General features: G+C 45.8%; 1 protein-coding gene and 1 long non-coding RNA gene across 7 annotated transcripts in view; both read left to right on the forward strand.

The window, feature by feature from the left end:
- macf1a (microtubule actin crosslinking factor 1a) overlaps window positions 1-12,020 on the forward strand; it is a 187,601-nt gene that overhangs the window by 14,467 nt on the left and 161,114 nt on the right. The gene's annotated exons all lie outside the window — the stretch shown is intronic.
- On the forward strand, window positions 1,216-8,546 carry LOC132450798 (uncharacterized). Its single transcript, XR_009523920.1, has 2 exons — window positions 1,216-6,829; window positions 6,908-8,546. It is a non-coding gene; the product is annotated as an uncharacterized LOC132450798 (long non-coding RNA).

Consider the following 12,020-nt stretch of genomic DNA (forward strand, 5'->3'; position numbering starts at 1 on the left):
ACTGCCCGATAGATCCTGATATCTATTAGGCAGATATATCCAAGTTTCAAAATCCACATTTTAATTTTATTTTATTTTAGCAATATATATTTATAAAAAAAAAATTCTCCGAATTGTTTCACTTGTGTTATGACTTTTCATTGTGAGTCCTGATTTCATTAGGTCAGAAAACACTAAGGGCTACACGTATACCTGCGCGGCAAACTTCTACCACCGGGGGGCGCTACTGTTCTACTTTTTACGCGAGGCGCCACGGTTGCTTTTACTGGGCTGTTCACAAGAAGCCTGTTTGCTGGTATCGGTCTCTGGCGTAGCTTGCGAAGAGGGATGCACAGACACTGCAGAAGGAGAGGAGAAAGCTGAGCACAGGAGCGAGAGAGAAAGAGAGAGAGAGAGGGGCAGAGAGGCTGTCGGGAGAGAATCGGACAGGCAGCCACAAGTCGAGCTTTGAATAGAAGCGGCCATTACGCCCGGGAAGCATGCAAGAAGCTCAAGAGGTTTGCATGCAATCCACAAGAGAGGCGTCTGAGGACGGGTTGGGCCAGTGTCTGGATACTATTACGCTTGGAGCCCCACAGATAATCGGAAGTGACTGACCCTAGCTGCTACCGTGCGGACGTAGACCGGTCGGGCGCGCGCTGTTCGCCGGTTGGAAACCGACAGGGATTGCTTTGAGAGAACGGACTAATTATCTATATATACACGAACGTAGCAATAATATAAAGGTAGCCCTGACCTTTTTTCTTAAAGTATATTTTTTTGACACACACGTTCTTCATTTTCAAACTTGGTCGTCGGAACAGGACATCTATTTTGTATCCCTTTTCTCTTAATATAAACTCGGATTTACGTTATCTAACCTGCTTGTCAAGTCAGCTGCTTGACTTCTGCGCCAATGCAACAAACCCACTAAACGCCGGGGATTCGTTCAATTTGGTGGCCGGGAGGTGGAAGACTCCCCAGCCGCCGTGGCTTCAACCGTGAGGCGGGTCTGACAGCTGCTCCGGCTCGGAGGACAGCGCTGCTGCCCCGTTCCTCCTGGATTACCACTGCAGTAGCTAGCTGGCGGACCGCTCGGTGCTCCGACGCCCGGCTAAAGAGCAGTTATGGCCGGCTTCGTACCGGGTCTGCTGCCGACGAACCACACTCAGGAGAAGGAGTTCGCCCAGGCCTACGAGGATGTCCTGGAGCGATATAAAGGTAAATAAGCATCATGGAAGGAGGAGTGAGGATATGTGTACGTGCGAATGGTCTTCGTTCGAGACGAGAGCCGGGGTAATGCCGTACACCTGGGTTGTTTTATTGTTTACATTTTTGAGCTAGGCTAGGCTACCCGGCGTTATCATCACCATCTGCTTGGCGTTCACACCGAATTATCGGCTTACTCTCTGAACGCAATTGTCCCGTGTCGTCTTGAGGCTCACAGACGTCAAAGGAAGCTGGGTTATTTTATGAAGTCTCTGGCACTCCAACGTAAGGGAATTTCCCCCTCGGCCTCCGGTCTCGCACTGTGCTCCCGCTGTTGGTCCCATAAACATTTGAACACTGCTGGGGTAGCCAGTGCGTACAAAGTTTGCAGCTCTGCAGCCCCTTTTCCGCTTGTTTGGAGGAAATAAAGGGACTGCTGTAACACACTGCGCTCCTTGTTGTGCTACTGCAGAGATACACACACACACACACACACACACACACACACACACACACACACACACACACACACACACACACACACACACACACACACACACACACACACACACACACACAGTTCTCTCTTATTGTGGCCCCCTGCAGCATTCGTTTTCGCACCAGCATTGCCGTTTTATAATCCTAATGACAGGGCCTCTTAAAAAGGAATGCCTAAACTGTGTGGGAGAGAGATGGAGTCAGTCAATAGTCCTGGGTCACATCTGTGGTATAGGTGGCCCTGTTGAAAATGAGGTGGCTTTTAATTATTGATTATTGTAATGAAACTGGATTCCTCAGGGTTTTAAAGAGGGCAGATGCCTGCTTGGGGGTTGGTGCAGACATTGTATATGCTGTTTTTGCTTGTGGAAAAATACTATTCTACTTCCATACAGGAAATAAAAACTATTCTTCCATATGCAGTCAAGAGTATAGTTTATCATTCTGTGATAATTTTGGACACAGATGGCAAGCAGGTAGATCATCCGGTCAACCCAGCCATTTAAGAGAGATTGAGCTTTAGCTGTAATGTCTTTGCTCTCTCTATGGCAACAGAACATGACTTGGAGCGCTGGTTCCCTGGAATTGACGTTACCGGGTAGAATAAAGGGAAAACCCATGGTCTTTGCAAAACCAACTCCGTTGCAACACATACACAGAACCAGACATGAGCCAGTTATAAGTAGAAAAAAACAAGCGTCTAGACTGAAATATGAAAATGCTGACATTCCTTTAGAAAGTGACTTTGGAAAAATACAGAATACTGTCCTGAGTCATCCAGGGAGCATCCTCTTGTAAAGCAAACTGCACCTAAGCTATCTGCTAGTGAAAGAACGTGGTTCCCGGAGCAAACATGCTATACTCAAACTGGGCGAGTACTGTACTGGGTGAGGTGTGTATTTTGACGTTACACGTTTGTTAAGTTGATATTACTGGCATTGACTTCAAAGGCTAGACTTAAAGTAGGCTCATCAGCTGTAGTGCTAAACTAGGTCAAGCAAAGTTGGAGATCTATACCTGCTATTGAGAAAATGCTCTTTTATTAGTGAGACAGGGAATGTGGGGTGAACATGGAAGGAACCAAGGAGCCGTATGGATTAGGTATCGCTCTACTGATCAAGGGCACCTCCACCACCACTGTGGCTGGGGAACTGAAGCCATGTCCTGCTGGGTGCAGGACGTGTCGTGTGCATCCGCCCACCGGGCGACCTCGCTCCTCTGCAGTTGAGCTGTAGTGAGTTGAGACTGGCTCAGGGAAACTCTTTTACTGGAAGAAGTGACACAGGAAGGCTTGAGTCAGACGTATTGGAGGAGTTTCCCCCCACTCCCCCAAAATGTTTCTCCCATCTACAGTTTTGGAAGATGGAAATCTGGAGCTTGATGTTAGGCTGCTGGGGAAGTGAGTGGTGGTGAATGGATGTGGACTCTTTCTTATATGCTACATGTGGAGCTCAACATTTTGACAATGTTCCTTCAACTGCTATTGGCAAATTTAAAAATGGGTTTGCTTAGACAGTCAAAAAGTTTTTATGTATTAAACATGGTTTACAAATGCATGTTTGATAGCCAACCAGTTACTAACTACAGGGTTTCATTGAGTAAATAGCACACCTAGAAACTGAGCATCTTATTGGAAGTGAGTAATCTTCCTGGGTAATACAGTTCTTCCAGCTCATGTATTGTTTCTGCCCATCCCCGGTCTCATTGGTAAGACGGCAACGCCAGCTAGGTAGTTGGCACCCCAGGGTCTCAGGCTAGCAGTGCGATATCTGTGTTAGATGTACGCTTGGAGAATAGCTCCCCTCCCTGAGTCCCAGGTCATTACTTTCATTAGAGGCCGCTGAGTGTGCTCTTTCTCATCCATACCATGTGGAACCTCGTCTGCTCTCTACCTGGCTGGTGGACCAAGTGTCTGTTACCCGATAGTGGGCATCACATGACCCCCTGAGTTAGTGAAGAACCTGAACTCCGCACGAGTCCGCGCTTTGTTGGCTCTCGGGAGACGGCCCCCAACCGGCCAACTAGCTAGCTAGCTTTATGGCAAAGCTCTGCATAATGTATTAAGTTCTCTCAATGTATTTTCCGTCAATTGTTCATTTGTTTATTTTGTTGTGTTATGTCTGTTTTTGTCTCCCTTCTTTAAATCTACTTTCTGCGCCATCCCTCTGTCTATCTTAAATTTAAAGTGTGTGTGTGTGTACGTGTGATCATGTTCATGGGTTGCATGTCGGAAATGGGAGACGGACATTCAATACAGGCTGAATGATTCAGAGGCTTGGTGTGTGTGTGTGTGTGTGTGTGTGTGTGTGTGTGTGTGTGTGTGTGTGTGTGTGTGTGTGTGTGTGTGTGTGTGTGTGTGTGTGTGTGTGTGTGTGTGTGTGTGTGTGTGTGTGTGTGTGTGTGTGTGTGTGTGTGTGGTTGTTGTTTGGTCGATCACAATTGCAGGATATATAAAGCACAGTTGACCATGCTTTGTGGAAAAGTACAGGAACATGAGTCATGCAAACTTTATAACAATTACAATGTGCTTATGTTACCAAATCATGACATATTTTAGAAATTAAGATTTGCACAATAACATAGATATGTCAATCAACTAAATTAAAGCAAATGTATTGTCTTGGGGAAGTTTACCACACATTGCCTTACTGTACTTTCTGAAACAATCCGGACAGGGTTAAATATAGGTTAGTCTGCCAGGAAGCCAAACAATGGTGAGTTTTGGGAGTTGGACCAGCGCCAGAACCTTCTCCTCCATTATATGGACCCAGAGCAGTCATAATATATGGTTATCTCAAAAAAGTAAGGACACAAACATCATCGCTTCTGTTTTTCAATAGAATTTTTAGATTTGAATTTTAATTGTGTATGTGATTGTTATGTACTTCACATAATACCGAAATGTAGTATTTTTGCAATTAAGACAAAACGTGGGAACTCCTCTTTACATGCAGTGACCTGTTATCATGGCTCCCCTGTCTCACATACATACACACACACACACAGCGACCGGGAAGGGACCAGAAAAGCACAGAGTTGGAGGACTGCTGACTGAACACAGGAAGTGGCTGGCCGGGGAAGGCCATCCCTCCCCTTCCCTCCAAATCAGCGATTAGCGATTCTCTGATTCACTTTAATCCAACAGATTTTTTAAAGCCAAAAAAAATCCTAGGCACTTTATTGGCATGTCATCATTTCGCTCTATAGTTATTCCTCAGTCTCTTTTCCTTTTTTCTCACTTCTTCCTTACTCTGATTCCTTCATTTCTATCTCTTACTTTGTCTATCCGCCCTCTTTTCCTCTCTGCTCTACCAAGACTGTTTATCATTTTAAAAGTTATTGAAGGGAACTCATTTGGTACATTGGTGACACCAAGGCCGCGTTTTGACAGCCAAACAAGCAAGTAAACAACAAACATGCAAACAGGCCAACAGCCAGTAGGAGACAGTGATGAGTGACGCCACGGTCACTTGGAGACAGAGTGGAAGAGTAATGGATGGATATGGGGAGAATCAGGAAGAGTGCATGAATGGATCCTGAGAGACTGTGGGGGGGGGGGGAACTAAAGGCAGATTTAACACCAAAGCGAGAGACAGGAAGAAGTGTTTATCGAGACGAGGGGAAGACATGAAAAAGGAGCTTGACGCAGGAAGATGGACTTCAGTGACAGAGGAAAAACATGAGGATTTTTACACATGGCCTAGTTTCTCCTCCTCTTTCAGCTCCGTTGCTCCATCACCCCAGCCTGTAACATCCCCCCCCTCTCCTCCCCTTCACCCTCCCCCTTCATTCAGCTCTATCGGTTTTTCCGCTCCCTCTCTGTTTCTCTCACTCTCAATTGAATTAAATTCAAAGGACGCGGTTGGCATGTGAAACATGTATTAGCTTTGCCAAAGCACGGCAAAAAGTAAAATAAGATCAACAAATATGACACGGTGATGCTGTCGATTTGCATTGTCATCGTGGTGCATTATTAAATAGAGCTTTGTAGTGATGTCTTGTGCTTCCCCTCCATCTTCTGGCTAAACAGAAAACATATCCGATGATATTTTGGTGTACCTCAAAGCATGTGACGTATGTTGTTTTGGAAAGGTTTTAATTTAGCTGTCCCATTTACCCCTCCATGTGTTCTCTCTTGCTCCCTCCCATGCTCATTCTGTCCCCCTCCCTTTGCATGTGTGCCACTTTATTACTTTCATGCAAACATAGCTCAATCGCTCTGTCCTCTACTCCAAATAAATTGGTGTATATTGCTCTCTCTCTCTTTCTCTTTCTGTCTCTCCTTCGCTCTTTTTATTTTCCCAGATTATTTCCTGCCTGGAGAAGTTTCCTGTTGTGTCACATTCGCCACCGACTGAACTTTGCAGGAAAAGCACACGCTTTCACAGCGAGTTTGCCCCATCCTCAGACAAATGCAGGCATAACCAAAGGCTAACTGACCAGCTACGCCCACACAGCTGACCCTCACACTGAGGGGGGCTGACCAGCACATTATAATAAACATGACTAGAGACTTTAGGGTGTTGGGAGTCAGCCTGTAGTGTAGATAGGAGCCCTGCTGTTGATGTCTGTCCTTTCATGGCCAGGAAACTTTACCTTCTTACTTATTTGTTTCCGTCATTGCTACCCGAAGGGTTCCAATTGGTGTTAGAAAGACTCAATTACAATTACAATTAGGGCATTTAGCAGACGCTTTTATCCAAAGCGACTTACATCGGTTTAATACACAAATTGACACACCGACGGCAGAGTCAACCATGCAAGGCGACAGCCAGCTCGTCAGGTGCAGTTTGTGTTAAGTGTCTTGCTTAGGGACACATCAACACTCAGCTAGGAGGAGCTGGGGATCGAACTAGCAACCTTTCGGTTACAAGAAAAAGCTGTGTGGGTGTTCCTGGGCCTTTTCCAAAGCCACCCATGTGTCATTTCAAGATATTGAGGTCATCAGTGTTTGTTTGAGTGTCTGCAGTGCCCTTGGAGCAGCAGTGTCTTCCTTGGATTGATAACCACCAGGCTCTAGACGTGTAGGAAGGAACCCACTGCCCTGATATCTGGAATGCACACACTTGCATGCACAAGCATGCCTACGGTGTGTGTGTGTGTGTGTGTGTGTGTGTGTGTGTGTGTGTGTGTGTGTGTGTGTGTGTGTGTGTGTGTGTGTGTGTGTGTGTGTGTGTGTGTGTGTGTGTGTGTGTGTGTGTGTGTGTGTGTGTGTGACCAGGTGTATGGGTATGTTGGTGTAAAATGCCAGTGTGCAGGCTGGGTAGAGAGAATAGTGACAGAGAAGCAGTGTTAATAAATTAATCATGGGGGCCGGTTTAAGAGGCCCACAGGGGGTAGAAGCTGGACCAGAGAACATTGATTTCGCACTCGCGAACACTTTCTCAACCTCATCTGTTCCTCTCAACTTTTAAAGAAAGATCATCACCATTATTTTCTCAGTCATCTTCCTTCAACAAACTTTGGGACCCATATCCCATTGTCATTCTTTCTCCACAGTCCAATATAGCAGTGAATTGTTTGGCCTTATGCCACGAAAGGTAATTTATACCTCTCCTTCACTGTCCATCATTCTGAATGCCCCTCAATCCATAGACGTGATTGGGGTGGATGGATTTGATGAGAAGGTGAATGCGCTGGAAGAGGCAGAAAAGGATGATGGATGTAGAGTCTGATGGAGAGTGCAAGTGTTTAATGCCAGAGCTTTGATGAATTTAAACAGTTTTTGTGGCTTCCTAATTGTGTATCTTATCTGCTCTAGGCATAAAGGGATATGCAGGGATATCTGTAAATTGGCTTCTTACCCAGATTCAGACGAGTTGTTTCAATCCAAATTCAATGAGAATATCGCGACGGATTATCTTTGTATTGTCGACCATCTACAACCATCTTGTCTTATTACTGGCACGCGCTTTGAATAAACGCCTATTCAGAACACATTTGAAATCTTTGGAAAGTAATTAAAAGTGTTTGGCCCTCACATGAACAGGAGCTGGATTGCTTTATCTCTGTAAATCAATGGAAAAACGGAAACCGAATGCTAAGCCAGCAAACTTTTCTGGACGCACAATGATGAATTTGGAGTCACATGGGACAACACATCTGAATCTGGGTCAGACTGTCAAAAGCCAATTTACAAATATCCGCGCGTATTAAATCTCTGAAGGACAGCACTCTGCCTATAAATGTTGCTTGTCTGTGTGGGTGATCTTCTGGGAATCTGTGTATATACCACTTATGTCACACATTGTAGTTTTTACTTGCTCATATTATTGAATCATTATTACTTGGTAATCAGCATACCGGTGAGTGTGTTGCAATGTTATGTCAGGGGACAGAGAGAGGTCTGTGTCTCAGCTGAGACGGTCACAGAACTACATGAGCTCATACTACTCACAGAGATGGCTAGCTAGCAGGGTGAACTTGAGCTCTGAGTATTTGTGATTGTGTGTGGCTTTAAAATAGCCACACACAATCACAGTGTGTGTGATTGTGTTGAGCTTGTTTTTACCAGTGATCCAAGACATCACGTGACTTCAATAGTCACGGAACCTACACATGATGACACATACGTGATCGGACAGGTAGTACCGGGATGGCTAAGGTCCTGTAGTCACAAAGGAGGTCGGATGCAACTTCTCAGCCGACGTTCAGTGAGAACGTGAGACTCACGGAAGCAGCTCTGTTCAGTGAACTTCATCACATTGTAACCGTGTACAGTCGTGTATTGTTACAAGGTAATGAGGTGTGTGTGTGTGTGTGTGTGTGTGTGTGTGTGTGTGTGTGTGTGTGTGTGTGTGTGTGTGTGTGTGTGTGTGTGTGTGTGTGTGTGTGTGTGTGTGTGTGTGTGTGTGTGTGTGTGTGTGTGTGTGTGCAACACAAACGCCAGAAAAACCAGACAGAGTGGATAATCTGATCCATGCTGGCGGGATTGTGACACAGCAGACAGCACCCGCCTCTCCTTCCCACCCCCCAGCAGGGGCCAAGCACTAATCCCACTCATCTCCTTTACTACGCTAACACCAGGCCTCCCTCCAGCCCCTCCTGCCCCCCGTTTAGTAGCTCCAATGGAACATTCCACTGCCCCTCAGAGCACTCCACTTCAGGGCCATGCCACTGACGGCCGCTACTAGAGGGGAACCCGAACTTATTCACACAGAAACACACAACTTGTAATTCAGTACCTTATCTCCACCACGTGGACTGTAGAAGTTATGCCTATGTTGAACTTGATTTGATTTACCTTGAAGATTCCTGTGATAAATGTGATAAACTACTTAAATATTCTCACGCCGTACAAATATTCAGAATATTTTAACTGTTGGTCTTGCACCTGGCGTGGGACAAATAACTCATTCAGAAAGCGGTCCAGACGGCCAATACCAAAAATAAACAGCTGTAGCCATGAAAAAAAAACAACGGCTCCCAAAGTGGAGTTCACACGCATCGAACGCTGCAGTCAGAGTGCGGCATCTTAAGCCTTTTGTGTTTTCCTGGTGGGTTTCAAAATCACTTCACCCTTTTCAATCTTCTTGCCATTCTCTCTCTTTGTCAGCAACAATGTCCTTCTTCCTCTGCATCTCAAAATTGAGTGTCACATCACCAGTCTCCCACATTCCCACAGGAATCTGGGAGACTGGGGATGAAGTGCTGTATCCGCTAACGGGAACCTGTGGTATGCCTGGGGAATATTTATTAGTGGTGCCCTTCACACATGATAAGGGAAAAACGAAGTTGGCTAAATCAACAGTACACGACATATGGGCGGTGTATAGCAGGCGGCTGTGTTTCGTGGTGGAATGTCTGATTGAACGATTTTTGGCAATAAGGCCACACAGTGACCATCTTGTTTGTGGTTGAGGATCTGGATGTGTATAACCCTGTCATTCATCAAGAATTGGCTCAGTCAAACTGGAGACCAGAGGGATGATGAGGAGGTGGAGGGGTGCGAGCGGTCCAGGTTCAGTCACAGGTCTCCTGCATTCCCCGTCTGTCCTGCCACTAATCACCCCTCCCCCTCCATTCCTCCACCCTAATCTGGACCTACCCCCCCCCCCCCCCCCGCCAGGCTTTAATCAGACAATAACATGCTGCAAAGGGGGGTTGGGCGCTGGGTTACATGGAAGGATGAATGAATAAATGGAGGTGAGCGAGTGAGTGAGTGAATGGAGGGATGGATGGATGGATGTCTGCAAAGTGGAGTCCACGTGCTGGAGAGGGTCACAGGGTCACGGGGGTCGGGTAGGATTTATATTGTTATGTACATGAAATGTTGAGACCTAAGTAACATAACCAGGAAAAGGTAGTGCTGACAGAGAGAAATGGATGGGTAGAGAGAGGGGGACGAGCAGAAAGGAAGAGTGGAACGCAGGTGTGTGTCTGGGGCAGAGAGACTGCGGGGGGGGGGGGGGGGGGGAGAGAGGGGGAGAGAGAGGAGGGTCGAGTAGGGATCCAATGTACTCCACGTAGGAGACAGTTTTACTATCAGTCAGCTGCACAGTATATGGCTGCAGGCTGCGTGTGTTTGCACGTCTCCCTTGGGTTGTGGATCTTGTTTAACTGCTCGCTGAGTGAGTAAAGTGCTCTACCTTCATAGTAAATCCACACGCATGCTGAAACCGTCTCCAGTCATTGTTTGTAACACATCGGAGTGAGTGTGTATGTTTGTGCGCGTGCGCATAGCAAATCCAACTACGACTCATGATTGACTACATTAAACCCGCCTTCCAAAACACTGGTATAGGACAAATGTATAGGAACAAAGATTGAATCATATACCGTATAGAAAAGGAGGGGTTTAATGGCGATCCATAGGTAACTCACCAGCAGCCATGAGTCATGTCGCCTAAAGCACAACCACCAGGGGGACTCAAACGTGGATGTGTGAGAAACAACTTACTAGTGGCCAAAAACTCGGAGGTGAAACCACTCTTGCTTTAGAAGACCTAACGGGACCTGTTTGCATTAGTGACAATGCCAGGGCAATGTGCATCGATTGCAAGACTCAACGCAATCGCGTATTGAGGGTCTGATTTAAAATGTGGCGTCTGAAGGGCACACTAAGCTAAACTTATCCTGTAGCCGGTAGGAAGGAAAGCTAAAGCGTCCTGTGCAGACAACAACTTCCTCAGACAAAGTGTCTGGTAAGGTTCAGCGTCAAACCTGTAGTGTAGATTGGCCCCCTTTTTAGAAATACATGGGTCAAAATCATCTTCTGAAACCTCCATCTTGCCATTGCCATTCTCGAATGAGTGTCTCTCCCAGTCTGGACGAAAAAAGGAAACCCAGAGTAACCCCTCGTACTTGTGATTTGTTATCATAAAAGTTGTGATATTTAATTCACTTTGTTTTTTTATTATTGTACCTCAAGTTATAAGTAAAATAAGGCTTCCAACGTTTTTTCTTCCAAAGCAGTCTTCATTCAAAGTGCGAGATAAAATCATTTAAAACGTGTGAAGTGATAAGACTGGCTTCTTATCACTTATCACAGCGAGCAATGTATTCATAGTTCGCGTGTGAATATCTCTTGTGTCCACATCCTTGAAAAGAAGGTGGAGACATCTTTGGAAACAGCGCCTCAACCAAAAAACACAATCGGTCAGAAAAATCTGTCACCGTCTTAAAATAAGGTTTTATACATGGCAAGTGCATGCAAAAAGTGTGTGTGTCTGTGCATGTCTATGTGTGGTGGTGACGCCAGCAGAATAGAGGGAGAGGTAGAGAGACCTAGAGTGGGAGAGAAGGAGCCCTGCGGAACATTCCTGAAATAACAGCAGGACTGGGGGGGAGAGGAAGACTAGACTAGGAGGAGTGAGAGTGAGGAAGAGTGGTGTGGGGAAGAAATGAACCAACTTTTCTTAACGGGTAGTGTCTGTCTGGAATCAACACACACAAACGAAACATGAGGAAACAGGGAATAAAGTGTGTGTGTGTGTGTGTGTGTGTGTGTGTGTGTGTGTGTGTGTGGTGTGTGTGTGTGTGTGTGTGTGTGTGTGTGTGTGTGTGTGTGTGTGTGTGTGTGTGTGTGTGTGTGTGTGTGTGTGTGTGTGTGTGCGCCCTGTTCACCTCAAATCTCCACGCTGCTGTGTCAACCCTTCTGAAATCACGTAAGCATTCAAAGCTAATGGTGCATCTCAAAGTGTTATATGTCAGCATTACACCACCAAGATTATGCCAAGGTAAAATAAACATTGTCATCATCAAGGCTTGAGGTGTTTTAAGGTGAACACCCGTGTTTGAGGTCAATAACTTACACGCACACACAGTCCGTGTACGAATATTTGACATTTTACATTCTGAACCTTTATTAAAACAGGTCTGTAACATCTTCAAAC

This window comes from Gadus macrocephalus, chromosome 22, assembly GCF_031168955.1.
Source record: "Gadus macrocephalus chromosome 22, ASM3116895v1".
NCBI classification, from domain to species: Eukaryota; Metazoa; Chordata; class Actinopteri; order Gadiformes; family Gadidae; genus Gadus; species Gadus macrocephalus.